Source organism: Ochotona princeps, chromosome 13, assembly GCF_030435755.1.
Source record: "Ochotona princeps isolate mOchPri1 chromosome 13, mOchPri1.hap1, whole genome shotgun sequence".
Classification (NCBI taxonomy): domain Eukaryota; kingdom Metazoa; phylum Chordata; class Mammalia; order Lagomorpha; family Ochotonidae; genus Ochotona; species Ochotona princeps.
In genome coordinates this window covers 25,505,048-25,521,107 of record NC_080844.1, presented here as the reverse complement: position 1 = coordinate 25,521,107, position 16,060 = coordinate 25,505,048, and the positions used below count along the sequence as shown (strand labels likewise).

Below are 16,060 nucleotides of genomic sequence, written 5' to 3'. Positions count from 1 at the left end.
GTACGAAGCATTTGATAAATGCATTGAGTTTTATTTATGACCCGTGGATAATAATAAATACTATTTCAGTTATTCATAAATAGATTACTAAATTTAAAGATTATGAAAAACCTTTTTTTCCTTCTAAAATTACTTGTATTTCTGTCTTACAGCATTTTCCATACCATAGCCTTTTATTCAGGCCAAGGGTTTTTGAGACTGGGAGATGGAGAAATTTGGGATGATTATACAGACTTAGTGGTTGTTACACCGTTGCAGTAGACCGCCTAGGAACATTTCAAGTCAGTTGGAAGAATATTACCAGCCTGTTAACAAATGAGACTCATCACAAAATTTTACAGAATATCACATAGCATTCAACATGTTGAGAAAGCACAACTGAAATTTTTTATGGATTTAATAAAAATGCTTCAAAGGAAGAAAAGAAACTTCATCAACCATGATAGCACAATCTTAATGTTCAAGACAGTGACACATTCTTTTTCAAGCTTGACACAACTTTGGAGCACATACAGGTTCTCTATTCTCTTTAAATCAAATTCTAAACCTGTCTGAGCATCTGTCACTGACATGTTATAAACCATAAATGTATGACTTAGAGAATGCTTTCTGATACTGAGCCAGCAGCTTCTGTGCCACCTAACTACAGACTTTAATAGTGAGTATTCTAGTGCCTACTGCACAGACAAAATAAATGGAAGCATTTGTTCTTCGTAATGATAGTTAGCAATTATCAGTGGTGGGCTTGGGGGTCACCCAGGATGTATATGCCTTGAATAGTTGATCACAGTGACCTATACATGACTGCCCAGTCTAAAGGAAGTATCCTTGTTACATTGTTGGCATGATTGATCTGTGATGTACACCATTTTTATATTACTTATTCTGATGTTCACAAAATGTGTTTTTGCAGAATAATATGAACTAATGATATTTTTAAGACCACAAAGAAGGGTACCCATATCAAATAAGTATGGCTCTCAACAGAAACTATTTCTTTCTCATAAATGCATAATTTAACTTTCACATACAAGTAATCTGAAAGGTCTTGCAAGAAGAAGTATAATTTTCTTTAAGAATAAGACAAAACACAAAGCATTTCCTGAGCAAAATGATTTATTTTTTAAGCAAAGACCATTCCACTTTATTCAGTGTGTTTCGCTCAAGTCTGGTTCAATATAATATACTTTGGGAAATGCTACATAACATTCTATTTTCTGTCAAATCCATATCTGGATAATTCTGAAAATGATTTTATTCACTTTCCTTCTATCTAACGTTTCTCCTGTTTCCTCATCTTTTCCAATTCAGATAATTTGTCTAATTTAGCAAACAAAAATTACATTTGTTGTAATGGCATTTGAATTTCAGACATACAGTGAACGACGCTTTTACTGTTTGGTTATCCCAGATACCACATGGAACATTTTAGTGCAATTGAGTACCTTACATAATATACGGCAATCCTAAACCCAAACCCAATGAGAGGCATAAGCAGTAAAACTGTCAGCTTAATTTAGCAATGAGTACATGGGAAGAATCCTTTCGTTACTTGAAGTTTTTGTAGATTTTCCAAAATAAAAGTGCACAATGCTTTTTGAGGTTGGCATATCATCTTTTTATATTAATGGCAACATACACAGTACAATCACTTAGGAACTCAAATCCACCATGAGCACTTTCATTTTATAGATAAGGAAATGGGACATTGAGAAGAGTAACTTCTCCAAAGAGATTCTCTTAACAGAAGTTGATAGCAGTCAGGCTTGAGTCTCATTACCAAACTTTCAAGGCAGTGCCCTTTACTTATCATGATGCTATGCTTCTTTTTCACTGTAGTGAGTGGGGCTAAAATTACCAAATTTAACCAACTAAGTTAGTGGACATTGTCAGCCAAAACTTGTAGTTTTGATTGATTTAATCACAATAGAATAGGGTACCTTGAATTTAAAGCTTAGATTATACTGATGATAGTCTAATGTTTCTTTTAACACAGCACTTCAATATTTCCTAATATATCTGCCCCTCATTAACATCTAGTGCACAAGAATACAGACTTAAAGAAAATGCCGCAATATTGTTCATGAGTCGGTGTGTTTATGTATTATTCAGCATATATATTCTTTCATCGTCGTTAGCCATTTCCATTATTTTATTGAGAAGGAAACTCAAACCTAGTAGTCATCACATAGAAAAACGATCATGCTTGTGAAAACAACAGTTGTGCTTTCGCTTTCTGCAGAAAACAGGACTCTGTCCCAAGCTGTAGGCAAGGGCTTAGATTGCAAGTGTTAACACTGCTGGGAGAAAAGCAGCTAATAGCTGGTGGATATCCTGGGTCTGTGTTAACCATACCAGTGTACCAGCATAGTCACCTAGCTGTACTTTTTTTTTTTTCTAAAGGTGTGTGGGGGCAGTGCCAGGTCCATGAGCTCCAGGGACTGGGGATTCAGCAGGGCCTGAGATGGGCAGCCCTGGGGCACTTGTGGGAGCTTGGTGTGTGGGTTGCAGTGGTTGTGTGCAGGGATATGAGGGCCCACGTACAGGATTGGTGATCTGACCGTAGAGTGCAAGCACTAGAACTGGGCCTCCTCACTGGAGACAGAGCAGTGAGTGGATGGCAGACCCAGATGCACATGGAAGATACGGCAGCACATCAGGGCCTGCAGAGAACATCTGGTACTATAACAGAGGAAGAAGGGCAGAACAAATTAGACAATTCCCCCAGCCAAGTGATTACAGCAAATATCTGGGTGAATTAAAAATCTAAGGTCAACCATGTCAGCTGACATTGGAAGGATTTCCTCATCCTTGTATTGGCAGGATCAAAAGCATTTCAGAACTATCAAAACCACTTAAGCAGAACCCTCAGAACATGCTCCACATCGGTGACCCTGGGTTGATATCAGGTGGCAGCTCTCCATCCCTGGGTGCTGGGGTGGTTAGGAAGCTAGGTGTGGCTTCTTCCCTTATCTCTCTGCTTCCCCCAGACACAGGAAGAAGAAAAAGAAAATTGGGAAAAAATGGTCTCACCCACTTTCCCCTAACCCTTGATCTTTCCTACTCTGATCAACTATGTAAATATCGAAAAGAAAAAAAAAAGGAAGATAGGACTCTGTATTCAGAGGCCATGTTATATCACTTTCACTAAATGTTTAAAAAGGTATTATTTGGACTGAAGTATTGAAAGACATTAAAAACTAAGTCGTTTACAGTGGGATGCTGGACTCTGCCATTGTCCATGCCCACAATAATGGACTTATGATTGTTTATGAAGAGATATATACTATTGTGATAATATGGAAAAATACTTTGCGGTGAAAGGAATTTGGGGGCCCGGCACGGTGGCCTAGCGGCTAAAGTCCTTGTCTTGAACGTGCTGGGATCCCATATGGGCACTGGTTCTATTCCCAGTAGCTCCACTTCCCTTGCAGCTCCCTGCTGTGGCCTGGGAAGGCAGTCGAGGATGGCCCAGGGCCTTGGGACCCTGCACCCACGTGGGAGACCCAGAGGAGTTCCTGGCTTCTGGCTTCGGATCTGCACAGCGCCAGCCTTTGCAGTCACTTGGGGAGTGAATCATCGGATGGAGGATCTTCCTCTCTGTCTCTCCTCCTCTCTGTGTATTTGACTTTACAATAAAACATAAATAAATCTTAGAGAAAAGAAAGGGATTTAGAGAGGGGGGAGAGGAAATCCCAGAGCCTTTGGAACTGTATCATAAAATTACAATAATAAAAACTGAAAAAAAAAAAAGAAGTAAGTCATTTCAGCACTGTTGTTTGTTCCATGAGGGCGTCTCAATGAGCAGCCATCCCACACAAATACCATTGTTCCTTCAGGTGCCGTGTGACTTACAGAAGGCAGTGGGGGAATCAGTGTCCTTAACAAGGAAGTTCTGTTGGCCAAGAATTAAGAGAAAAAGTGTTCCTTTTAATAGGCATAACTTATTCCCCCACCAGACAGATAATGGATATTTAAACCCCCAAAACTACTATTCACAGAAATAATTGAGAGCGCATAGTACTTCCCAGGAATCTTAAGTCCCCACCTTACCTGTGCTGCATGTACATTCAGATCAAATTATGTGATAATTCCATCTGTTAAAATGGATTGTTTTTTTTTCTTCTTGGCTTTCTCCTCTTATCTCATTAACCTGACATTGCAGGCACAATATGAAGTCATTATAGAATCCTGTTTGTCTCACTAGGTAGTACAGTAAAAATTTAATTTCTTAGGGAAATAACAAGAAAGGAACTAATGAATGCTTTCCCATAGTTCACGTGGTTTGTTGTTGTTGTTGTTGTTATTGCTGTGTGTATGTCATTCATCAGCACCTGCTCTACAGATGCTGGCTGCTTGTCAAGGACCAGAAGAGTCCTGAAGTTGTCGCTTTAGGAAAATTAGTTCTCTTCATCTCATTTACCTGGATTTAGCAAAGAATTTAAGCTGTAGCCCAATAGTCTTTTAAGTACATGGTGTGTTGCCATCCATTGTGACTGACACTGTTTTGAACAAACATGAATGGTAAATAGGAAGTGCTTATTTGGGGAAAGTGGAAGCCAATTTTGTCAGGAATGCCTACTCTAAGACTTTGCTTAGTATTTTTTACCTCTGGTGAATGACTTGGCCATTCTGATCTTGATTTCCTCCTTCATAAAATGGGAATGGTCATTGTACTTCCCTCATAAGCTATGTGGAATGTAGATGTTAATTGTACTTCCCTCATAAAGTCATTGTAAGAGGTTAACGAGAGTGTAAAAGTGTAAGTAACATGCCCCATGCACAGTTGGTGCTACTAAGTGGTAAGTAGTATTTCAAATTAAAAAGTCAAGTGGCAATATAGGTCTTCAATATTACTCATTCATGGTAATACTTTACCTGCTTGTAACACTTTAATCTTTGTAAAATATTTTCATGATCTCAAAGTGCCTTTCCGTGGGTGCTCAGTGTTGGCAGAACAAATAAAACCACAAAGGATAGTTTCCTTTATAACTGCAGCATTTTCCGTGTCATATAGATAGCCTGTGTATATGAGTGATTGGGAGAAATTGTAGCTAAGGAATTCCATAAAAATTTTACCATGACAGGTTGAATATCTTTTATTCAGAAATGCTTGAGACCAGAAGTGTTTCAGGAATCAGATGGTTTTATTTTGTAATATATATATCATATATATATATATATATATATATATATATATATATATATATCTTGGAGATGGGACCCAGATCTAAATATAAAATTCATGCTTCATGTTATACACATAATCTAAAGGTAATTTTACATGATATTTTAATAATTTTGTGAATGAAAAAGAGCTTTATGGTGTGGAATTTTCCACTTGCAACTGCAGGTCAATGCTCAGTTTCAGATCTCAGATTTTGGATTTTCATATTATGTATACTAAGTCTGCATTAAAACTATCTTCATTTTCTTGCCTGTGATGCTATTCAAAGCCCTGTGGGGATGAAGATGCAACAAAGTGTCCATGCCTGTCACTGAAACATCAGACTCTCCTAAGTTGGATGCTGTGGCAGAAGTGGGATTTTGTCCCTGTTCTTGGGAGTCATGAGTTTATATTTACAGAGTAAGGGACTGTATGCCCACGAGTTTCTATTTACAAACTGAGGGACTGCGTGCCCTCAATGTTATGTCACATGTGATTCAGATAACTACTTGTCCTTAAAGGGGAGTGGTAAAATTTAGGTCATGTGAAATATTAAAGTAGTATAAATATTTATAGAGCTAAGTAGAGACTCCGAAATTGTGTGCATGGAGACTGATGTTCTTGAGTCCAGCAAAAGGGGTCAGGTCCTCTGCATTTTTAGATTAGGAAACATTTACAAATGTAGTGGTTCCAGTTAAGGAAATGCCTCACGATTTAGTTTTTTCTATGACTACAGTGGTAGGTCTCCTTTCAGAACATTGGTGTTCCTAGAAAAATGTGTATGCATTTTTAAAAATTTTTCTTCATTTTAATATGGTTTGCATGGTAGAGAGAGATGCACGCCCATGCTGGCCTCTGATTAGGGCGGGGAGTTCAGGTACAGAGGAAGGGGGTGAGACAGATGTTTCAGTTTTGTGGATTTTTTTTTTTCTCCTACGTCCACAAAGGAGAAGGAGAGCCACTCCTTGCTGTCAAACTGCATCAACACCCAGGGATGGGGACAGTCCTGTGACAACACCTTAGAGACCCTGGTATAGGGAAGAGTGCTCTGAGAGTGTTACTTTAGTGGTTTTGATAGGTCTGAGAAGTTGTTGGTTTCATTGCCCCCAGGATTGAGAAAGTATTTTTAAGGACCACCAGTTGACAAATTCTACCTTAGTGCATCCAAGAAACATGATGTAAAGCTTGACGGGGAGAATTACGCAACTGTTTTGCCTCCATCCTCTGACAAGGCATTTGCCATCCCCTTCTGGCCTAGCTGAGCTGATTGTCATGTTCCCCATGTGCATCTAGACATGCTGACCACCACACAGGCATCAGCACTGAGGAGGCTCCAGTCCTGATACATGCACTCTAAGGTCGGACCACATATCCTGTGATTTTTCTTGTGGCCAGCATTTGACTGCAGCAGCCTAGATTGGGGAATCCCACAAGAAACCTGGCCTGGGATGACCTCAGACCTAACTCTTGTGTTCACCAGCGATTGAAGTATAAGACAGTTTCCATCTGTCACCTGCACTGACCAATACACATACCAGCGAATACAGTTGCCTGGTCAGTGGGTGTTGTGGCCCAACTCAGCCAATCCACCACAGACCCAGTCCTCCTGCATACCAGCAGGTGCCAAGGCCTAGTCAGGGCAACCCCCAGTAATCCTCACAAGGCCCATCCCTAGCCCAGTCTTCGTACATGCCAGCTTCTACTGCAGCCTAGCCTGGCCCAGCCTGTATACCATCTGACTATCATGCACACCCATGGGTGCTGCAGCTTAGCTCAGACAGATCCACCCCCAAACCAGACCCGCACATATGCTGACAGGTACTGCCACCTTATTTAGCCTAGTCTGGCCTCCAACCTTGGGTTCTTGTGCTTAGCAGGAATAGGTACAACCTAGCAGGGGAGTGCCCATAGTTCCTCTGCCAGGCATAATCCCAGCCCGAGGTCTTGCACCTGCCAGGGAGTATTGCAGTTCAGCCTGACATGACCCAGAACCAGCAGTTGCTAGCAGGTGCTATGGCCTAGCCAGGCAGCTCTCATATGTGCCAGCAGGTGCTAAAGCCTAGTCCACCCTCATGTGAACCACCCCCCAGACCCAGTTCTTATGTGAACCAATAAGTGCAACAGCTTAGCCTGTTCTGTCCAATATCCATTCTGGTTTTTGTAATCACCAGCAGATGCTAAAGCCTAGCCCAATCTAGCCCAACCCCAGACCCATTCCACATGCAAGCCAAAGAGTTTATGGCCCCAGCTCTCACCATTCACCAGTAGGAGCTACAGCCTAGCAGGTGAGTCCCGAGAGTTCCCCCACCAGGTCTGTTCCCAGCACTGGGTCTTGCATGTGCCAGTAGGTGCTTCAGCACAACTTGGCATGGCCCATCTGCAGTCTCAGCTCTCACTGGCAGGCATTGTAGCCTAGTCCAGCTGGATGCGGCCCACACCCTGTCCTGGCTCCTATGTGTGTCAGCAGGTGCTGAGGCCTGGCCCAGCCTGGCCCAGCAGGAGCTGTGACCTAGTAGGGGATTTCCCCCATGCATCCCTAACCAAGCTTCTCCCAAACCTGTATCCCACTGTGCATGCCAAGTGATGTAGCATCCCTGCTTGACATAATCTTCCCTCAGTACCAGGCTTTGCACGTGCTGGCAGATGCTGCAGCCTGACTCCTGTGTCAGATGGGTTCCTGTCAGGTGAGATCTATGGTCCAGGCTGGCTTAGACCATCACTGTCCCTAGCTCTCTGCGCAAACTCACAGGTGCTGTAGTTCCACAGAGGAGAACCCACAATTCTCCTGCAGGATATGCTCCTCCAGACCTGGTTCTCTGACATTCTGCTGAGTGCTGTATCCCAGCCTAACATTACCTGCTTCACTGCTTCAACACTCGGAAGATATTATGACCTAGCCCAGCCAGTCATGCCCGCCAGCCCTAGCTTTTTCAAACACCAAACAGACAATGCTATTTGGTCCACCCTAGGTCTCCCATCTGGACAAGTGCCTTGACCTAACCCAGACATGCCCTCCAGTTTCACCCCTCTAAATCACTCTGTTTCAGCTCCCTCACCTACATGCGAGTGCAGTGACCTAGTCCAGGAAGATCCCAAAAGTCATCCCTTCCCTGTCAAACATGCCCTCAGTTCTTCCCACTCTCGTATGTCCCCAGGCCCCCATTTCTCAGCAATCTGCTGTGCCCCCCACCAGGGGGCCTTGGTGGTGTGTCCCAGCCCAGAGTTCTCAGTCTTTCCCACTTAGCTTTGGGAAAAAAAGTGTTTTGGGGTGGCCGGGGCGGGTGGCAAGTGGAGAATAAGAAGAAAACTATGCTGGGTCACTGGTATAGTTAACACAGATTTGTCATTAACCATGCCCAGAATGTCCTGCAGCTACTGGCTGCATTTATCCCAGCAGCAAAACACTTACCTAGGTATAAGACACTAGGCAGTTGCCTACAGCTGGAGGAAAATGCCTATTCCGTTTAAGGTGGATCTCCAACAAGCTGGTGTACTATTCGCTAAATTGCTTCAGAATATTTCCTTGTACCTGGTCAGAAACTGGAGTTAGAATTCTTGGTTAGTTAGAATTCCATGCCCCACCCCCCTCTCTTTACAGAAAATGACTTGGTTGCCATCTAAGCAAAAGTCATTTACCCACATCTCAAACTGGAGATGCTTCTCAAAGTTGTCATGAAGATTAAATGACATATACATTAAAGATGCCTTGGTAAGCAGGAGAATGTGAAGTGGACTTTAGTGGATTTGTTTCTCTGAAGTGTGTGTGTGTGTGTGAGTGTGTGTGTGTGTGTATTCACAGTCCACTTACTTTACTTTCTTCATGTAGGGTAGCTCATGTCTGCAGATGGGAAAAAACAAGTCAATGTCAGAGTAAGAAATTCAGACTTCAAACATTAAATTTTCCATTCCCCTGGACATTATTATGTATATATAATGTTTACATATATATAAAATTTACTGTGGGGAGTAAATTTTGGGAATGACCTAGTTCCCATATAGTTAATCTAGAGTACTCCCAAATCAAATGATACCCTAAGCTGCACAAGGTTTTAAATATTCTCATGAGGTTATGTTTACAGTATGTATAGAACTTTACCTTTGGCAAGATACTTTTTACAAATGCTATTTCAATTAGTTCTCTTAACTTTATAGAACATTGTTATTCCTAACTCCATTCAGTATTTGAACATGAAAGTAAAATGGGTTAAGGAACTAGGTGCAGAATTACATGGCTGATCAGTGGAATGGCCAAAATACAGTTTCCCTCTTTTCCTCTTTCTGCCACCCTCTATTCTCTTTAATGCATGTTTGATTTGCTTAATTAGAACAACAGTAACTATATGAAACAGTTGAACAGGCAAGATAGCCTGAAACATGCAATGATATATTGATCTAGTTTAGTTTTAATTAAGTAAAATTAAAGTCTAGCATCAACACTTTCTACAATATTAAAAATATAGCTTGATCCTAAAACAAATGTAGGTGCTTTCTTTCAGTACATAATCATGTTTTTACTTTAAAAAAAAAAGTCAAAGCTACACCATGTACAACTGTTGTGTTTTTCTTTGTTCTGGAGTTGTGAAATACATGGATTTCATCTGTAATGCCAGACCTAAACAAAACCAGACAGGTAACCATAAAAGCTGTTTGTTACCCCTTCTTACATGTGCTGAGGTAGCGCAGGAGGGCTTCTGAAAAGATTATAGGTAGAATTTCCAAGCTTGCAAAAAATCACATTTTTACCAAACTCATGCTCACCATAACAGAAAAGCCAATGAATGGATTTGTACAGGAAGTGTTGGTGTGTATCTACAACAGGGGATGCATTCTTGTCTATTTTCAGTGCATAGCCTACTTTTACTGGTGGACCGGAAAATAGAATCTGTAATATAAAAAACATCGTGTCTTAACAAAAATAACAACAAAACACACAGCATCCAATCTATCTTTTATTAAGTTATTGTGGAAATTAGATCAATTAGGTTAGCCTAATTGTAAAAGCTTTCTTTTTCCTCAAAATGCTTTTACGAACGAAGCTCTTCCTAAAAACTACATCAGAACCAACAGTGAGAACTGGACTGCAGTGACCCAGAAGTAGGAGTCGTTTTATCTATACTATTCTGTCGTTTCCACAACCAAAACTAGTTCTCATTTCCTCCAGAACAGTGGGCAGGAAATAGGATCTTAGGTGATCTGGAAGTACTGCTGCCTTGCAAAACACCTGAGCTAAAACCCTGGTAGTTAACTCCACACTATGGGTCTCCTAGGTGACAGGATTAACTTTCGTGAAAGAGCCCTGCAGGTGCAGCTCCTTCAGACCAGGCAGTATTCCTGACAGACACCAATAGTGATGGCAGGTCACTGCATGGTGTTGACCCATCAGCATAAAAGGCAGGACCCTTTCCTCCCACAAATGCAACACTACATATCACCCTTTTCCTAGCTAGTCTGACTCAGAAGCACCCTAGGGTTGCGTTTCCTCCGGAGGACTGCAATAACTGAATACAAAAAAGATGTTTCAAGAACACCAGTGATCCTAGGAAATCACTTTGTTTTTGACTCATCAGTGTTTACTAGGAAGGAAAAGCCCCAAAGCCAAAAAGTCCTTCCCTGACTCAGCACTACCATGAGTTCAACCCAGCTTAATGGTCCTGTGCCGTCCAGATCCCAGTGCTCCAAGAGTGAGCTAATGCCCCAGTTCTGGAAAGCTGGCAAAGCAAATTATACAAGGAAATTGCCACTAAATTGCTCGAGGCCAGTATGCAATCTTCTTATTCTGTTCCGCAATCTACAAACTTTATTTTAAAACTGGCAAATCCATCAGTCTGAGCAAAATGTGAAATATATCACCAATCATTTCCTCTTCAGGTACTACAATGTTGTTGAAAGCCATCGGGTTAGCTCCAGGAATCCAAGCAGCTTTCAATACACCTGTCTGCCACACGCATCTGTTCTTTACAGTAGGCCAGTAGGTGAGTTTATTCCTTCCAACCTCACCCCCGTGAGCATTTGTCCATGAATTTCTCTGAAACATGTGTAACTCCCCAGCTTCAAAACAGCCACTACAGTAGCCTCAAATCCCGCTCCTGAAGCAAGAAACTCTAGCTGGATGGGTTGGAACCACTGCTGTGTCTTGAGTGCCCACCTAGGCAGCCTCTGCGCAGGACCCATCCCCAACCCCGCCACCGACCCCCACGTGACTTTGCATAGCACCCAGTCGCACATCGCAGGGAACTCTGTCAGTTATAGTGGTTGAAATGAAGACCTGGGGGGGGGGGGGGGAGCCTGTGAGTACTTTTCATGCCCAAGAATATTCTCGGTAAAACAAGTATAAAATGTTGAACAACTGTGATTGAGTTAAAAATAGTGCTATCTTAAAGTGAAGCAGTTCTTAATTTACAATCGTCATTTGCAGAACATACAAAAATACAAACCTAACGGTAAAGAGACACACAATACAGTTATAAAATAGGCAGAAACGCAAATGGACATTCCAGCGAAGAGGAAGAAAAGATGGCAAATCAACCCGTGAAAAGATGTTTCACAGTGGTTAGCTGCTAAAGAAATGTAAATTGAAAGCAAAATGAGATATTCCTACACAACTACCATTTCGTTTAAAATAGTAGCAAGTGTACCTTAACAACAAGATTCCCTTCCATTGCCTACACCTGCAATGTCATGACACACATAAAGAACAGAATGTGACCACAGCTGGAAGATTGTGTTATTGTAAAATCAAGGGGACAGTAGGAGGGGAGATGGGGAAAGGAACAAAGAGGGAAGGGGGAAGCTCTACCTACAAAACTGTATAATAGGAAAGAAGAATTTACTTAAAAAAACTTTTTTTAAAGGTTTATTGATTCTTATTGAGAAGTCAGATTTACAGAGTGAAGGCAAGACAGAAAGATCCTTTATCCGCTGGTTCATTCCCCAAGTAGCGGCAACAGCCGGAGCTAAGCCATTCCGAAGCCAGGACTTTCTTCCAAATCTCCCACGTGGGTACAGGGTCCCAAGGTTTTGGGCTGTCCTCAACTGCTTTCCCAGGCCATAAGCAGGGAGCTGGAAGGGAAGTGGAGCAGCCAGGATAAGAAATGGCACCCAAATGGGATCCCGGGTGTACCAAGACAAGGACTTTAGCCACTAGGCTACTGCACTGGGCTTGGAATAAGAATTTTAAAAACAATTAATAAAAATAGTAAACATGAAAAAAAAATAGTAAACATGGAAGGAGGTTGGATGGGTATCAACTCCTAGTTTAAGGACTGTGTCCCATGTGCTGCACGGGGACACAGACCAGACTCCCACAATTCCCTGCTTTCTGAACACAAGTGCAGCCAATAATCATAAGTTAATGAGAGGAAAAAAAAATGTTAATTGTCCTGATTTTGTCAATACATGTTGTACATATTTGCTGACACATTACAAAGTATATTTAATAGACGTTTTAATGTACAAATAACTGAAAATGGTAAATAATTTTATTTAGTCTTCCTATAGGAAATAAATACGTTGATATATCCCCCCACACTCTACCTTGTAACTATATACAATTAAAATAAACTTACAGGAAAAAATTTAGTGTATTGGTAGTACCAAATGCTGGTAAAACTGTGTGGATGTCTTAGACATTGCTGATGGATGTGGAAGTAGTAAAACCATTCAGTGTAGTCATTTGGTTGTTTCCTGTTTAACTTGTGACCCAGCTGTTGCATTCTTATGCATTCATCCCAGTGAAATAAAAATGTTTGTTCCCACAAAAATCCTATGTATAAATATTTACAGAAGAGTTTCATGTAATACCAGAATACTAGAGACTGTTCCAATATCCTTCAACGAGTGAATGGGTAAACAATCTCTAGTATATACATGCAATAGAAATTTACACAACAATTAAAAGAGTTATTGATACATGCTACACTCTAGAAGAACTCTAAGGGGATTACCTAAAGCTCAAAACATTAGAAGCTGAATGTGCTCATTAATGGAGTAATCTCATTGTGACAAGTCTAGGGAAACGGGAAGTAAAATGAATGTTTCGGTGTTGGTACAAATTCAAGAAAGTGACAGGAAAGGCTTTTTTTGGTGATAAATGGGACTTGATTTCTTTTTTTAAATCCTATGACTTTGGTAAGATATTTGCCGTAGAAGCTGCTCAACATTTTAACAATCATTGTTGTACAATCCAAACGTGAAAGTATTTAAAGACAGAGTTGGTTTAATTCCATGTAGATGATAATTTGTATATTCCTTTGAAATAAATAGTCCTGATTTATTTATTGTTCAGTGTACAAAGGTGGATTCTGCAGTGATCACATTAACAGAGATATGTTGATGGTGGTAATTCTAGGAGTTATATGCTATGTTCTTTTTTTCTACTTTCCTGTTAGCAAAATACAATAAAATTTATACTCTGTACAGCTTGCTGCGTTTTCTCCAACTTTGCCAGCATCCAAATTTTATTTATCAGTTCGGGACTGGGTAATAGCAGGGAGAAACATCTTCCTCAGCTTGATGCCTGTTTGGAAGGGACTTGCTAGAATGATGACTTTTCCTTTGCCATGTATAAATTACTATTAATACTAATGTGCTTGCCTGGATGCTCCTCCTGTCTGCTCCCTGCAGATCTAGACATTCAACTCGGAACAGTAATTCTGAGACAGCCAAATATTTTTGTGTTTGTTTTTGTTTTCAGCGGGAGAGAGCTTTGCTCCACTGGTTCAGTTGCCCCAAATGTGGAACAGGTGGAGGGAGCCGGAGCCAGGAACCAGGAGCTCAATCCAGTTTTCCTACACGGGTGACAGGAACTCCAAATTCCTTGAGTCATCCACTCTTGTCTCCAAGAATCTGCATGAATGGGAAGCTGGAGTCAGGAGCTAGTGCTGGGAGTAGTAGAGCTAGTGCTGGGACGCCTTCCCCCATGTGGACTCCAGGTGCTTTGTCCAGGTGCATAACCTCCAGGCTAAATGCCTGCCTTTGATTGGTCTTTTTTTATTTATTTGCTTTGAAAGAGCTGTGAAGAGGAAGAGACAGCAATGTGCCTTCCACAAGTTCACTTTCCCAGCATAACGGGCAGCAGGTCAGCAGGCAGATAGTTCAGAAGTCGACAAAGGGTTCACAATTCTGGGTCCAAAGGGATGCCAGTGTCACAGATGGCACCTTTACCCTGTATACCACAACCCTGCGCCACTTGAATTGTCCTTTATCCCCCTTTAGAAGGGGCATCTCTTAGAAAGCTTGTGGAGCCTTGGCCTCCCCTGTGGTGGAGGGCAGTAGCGTGCCAACAGATTCTTCGTGTAGTATGGTTGTGGCTGATTGAGAGAAACTTGCCACTCTTAAATAACAGAGGGAAGGATATTAAAATGCAGGTTTGTGATAAAATAAGATTTGGCCCAGGGTGACCCATGTGTACATGCAGGTGTCACAGCCTCGGTAATTAATTTCTACCTGCCTCAAGTCACTTCATCCATAATAGGCTGTGATACTGATAACATCTATCCCAGGAGCCGTGGATGTTAAGTTAAAAAATGTTTTAAACTACCCAGCTCTGTGCCTGTCACATATCAGGTCTGTGATACATGGTGATTCCCACTTCTTCTCAGGCTCTACCCTGTTCCTTAGCGCCCCCCCCCCCCCCAGGGCAGTTCAAAAAGTAATGGCTGGCAGTGAAGGGGATTGCTCGATGGAAGAGAACAGGATTAATAAACTTTGCCCAAGAAATGAGTTCCTGAAAAGAATATGTATAGACTTAGCCTTTAGAAATGGAGCTCTTCTTTTTGTTTAATAGATTGTCTTGTGCCAAGTTAATGGTCACCCCTTCATGTATGTACTATGTATCTATGGGACCTGAAGTTCTTAAGACACCCATACTCGACTTCTCATCGCTCTCTCTTCCTGGCATCAACGAGTAGGGTTTAATAACTGTGTTTCTGAAGAGTGCAGTGAGGATGGCTTTAAACAAAGTAGGCTTCCAGCCTTCCTATGATAACTCTCCTTGTAAAAACATGGAATTCCATGCCCTGAAGTCTCTTGGGAGTGGCGGGGGGAGGGGGTGACGGAGAATTGGGATTCAGAGAATACCAGGCAAAAATATTTTCTCCAAGATGTGACGATACAACTCGTGAGGAAGAGAGGAAAGACCCGGTGGACTGGAATTCATGTGGGATTCCTGGGGAGGGAGTAAACGCATCTGGGAGACTGAAGATGACTTCCTGGAACAAAATGAGGCCCAGAGAGGTTTGCTTGCTTTCAGAATGTTTTCACATATTCTGTTTTAGCAGCATAATACAAAGAAAGGGCCCTAACAAGAAACATGGTTGTCTTCTTCCCAGGCGACAGTATCTCAGGAACCTTTGCCTGAGAACTCCATCCGTGTGTCCAGGTTGATCACAGCCTCCTTAGTAAGGCTTTGTTAACTGAACACACCTGAAAGCATTTGAGTATCTTTGTTGCCTTCCCGCCCCTCCTGCTGCTGCGTGGGATCCAAGTGGCGATTTGAGCATGCGAATTTCAGCAGACAACTGAAAGCTCCCTGCAGACAGGGACAACTAGATGGCTCCTCACCTCCTCAGAGCTTAGCTGAGGCCCTGAAGGCGCATTCCATAAGCCTTTGCGAGGTGGGTGTGTGTGGGGGGAAAAATGCCCCTGGTGTGACCTCAGAACTCACAAGCAGCCTGCAGTCGTGAGAAGAGGTTCTATGAAGAGGCAGGGCTGTCGTGGGCTTGCAAGAATCCTGCAGCCCCTGTGGGGCCAGACGTCAATTTCACCTCCTTGTCCAACCCTTCTTAGGAGGCTGTAAAATCGCCTTTCTACTCCAGCCAGGGGGCACTGGTGGTCCTTCCGCCCCCCTGCGGGGACCCCTCGCGACAAGTGGCAAGGGTAGGTAACCGAGAGGGG

At 42.1% G+C, this 16,060-nt stretch overlaps 1 protein-coding gene across 7 annotated transcripts in view; it reads left to right on the top strand.

Moving 5' to 3' along the window:
* Positions 1-16,060, top strand: part of RHOBTB1 (Rho related BTB domain containing 1) — a 123,931-nt gene that overhangs the window by 43,162 nt on the left and 64,709 nt on the right. For 2 of the 7 annotated variants that reach the window (XM_058671030.1, XM_058671028.1), the window contains exon 4: positions 11,036-11,139. The exons of 3 other annotated variants lie outside the window; for them this stretch is intronic. The gene's annotated coding sequence lies outside the window, so the exon portion shown is untranslated. Of the gene's footprint in view, positions 1-8,761; positions 8,877-11,035; positions 11,140-15,835; positions 16,043-16,060 lie in introns of those variants that run through there. 2 more of the 7 variants (XM_058671031.1, XM_058671032.1) reach the window with 2 other exon arrangements.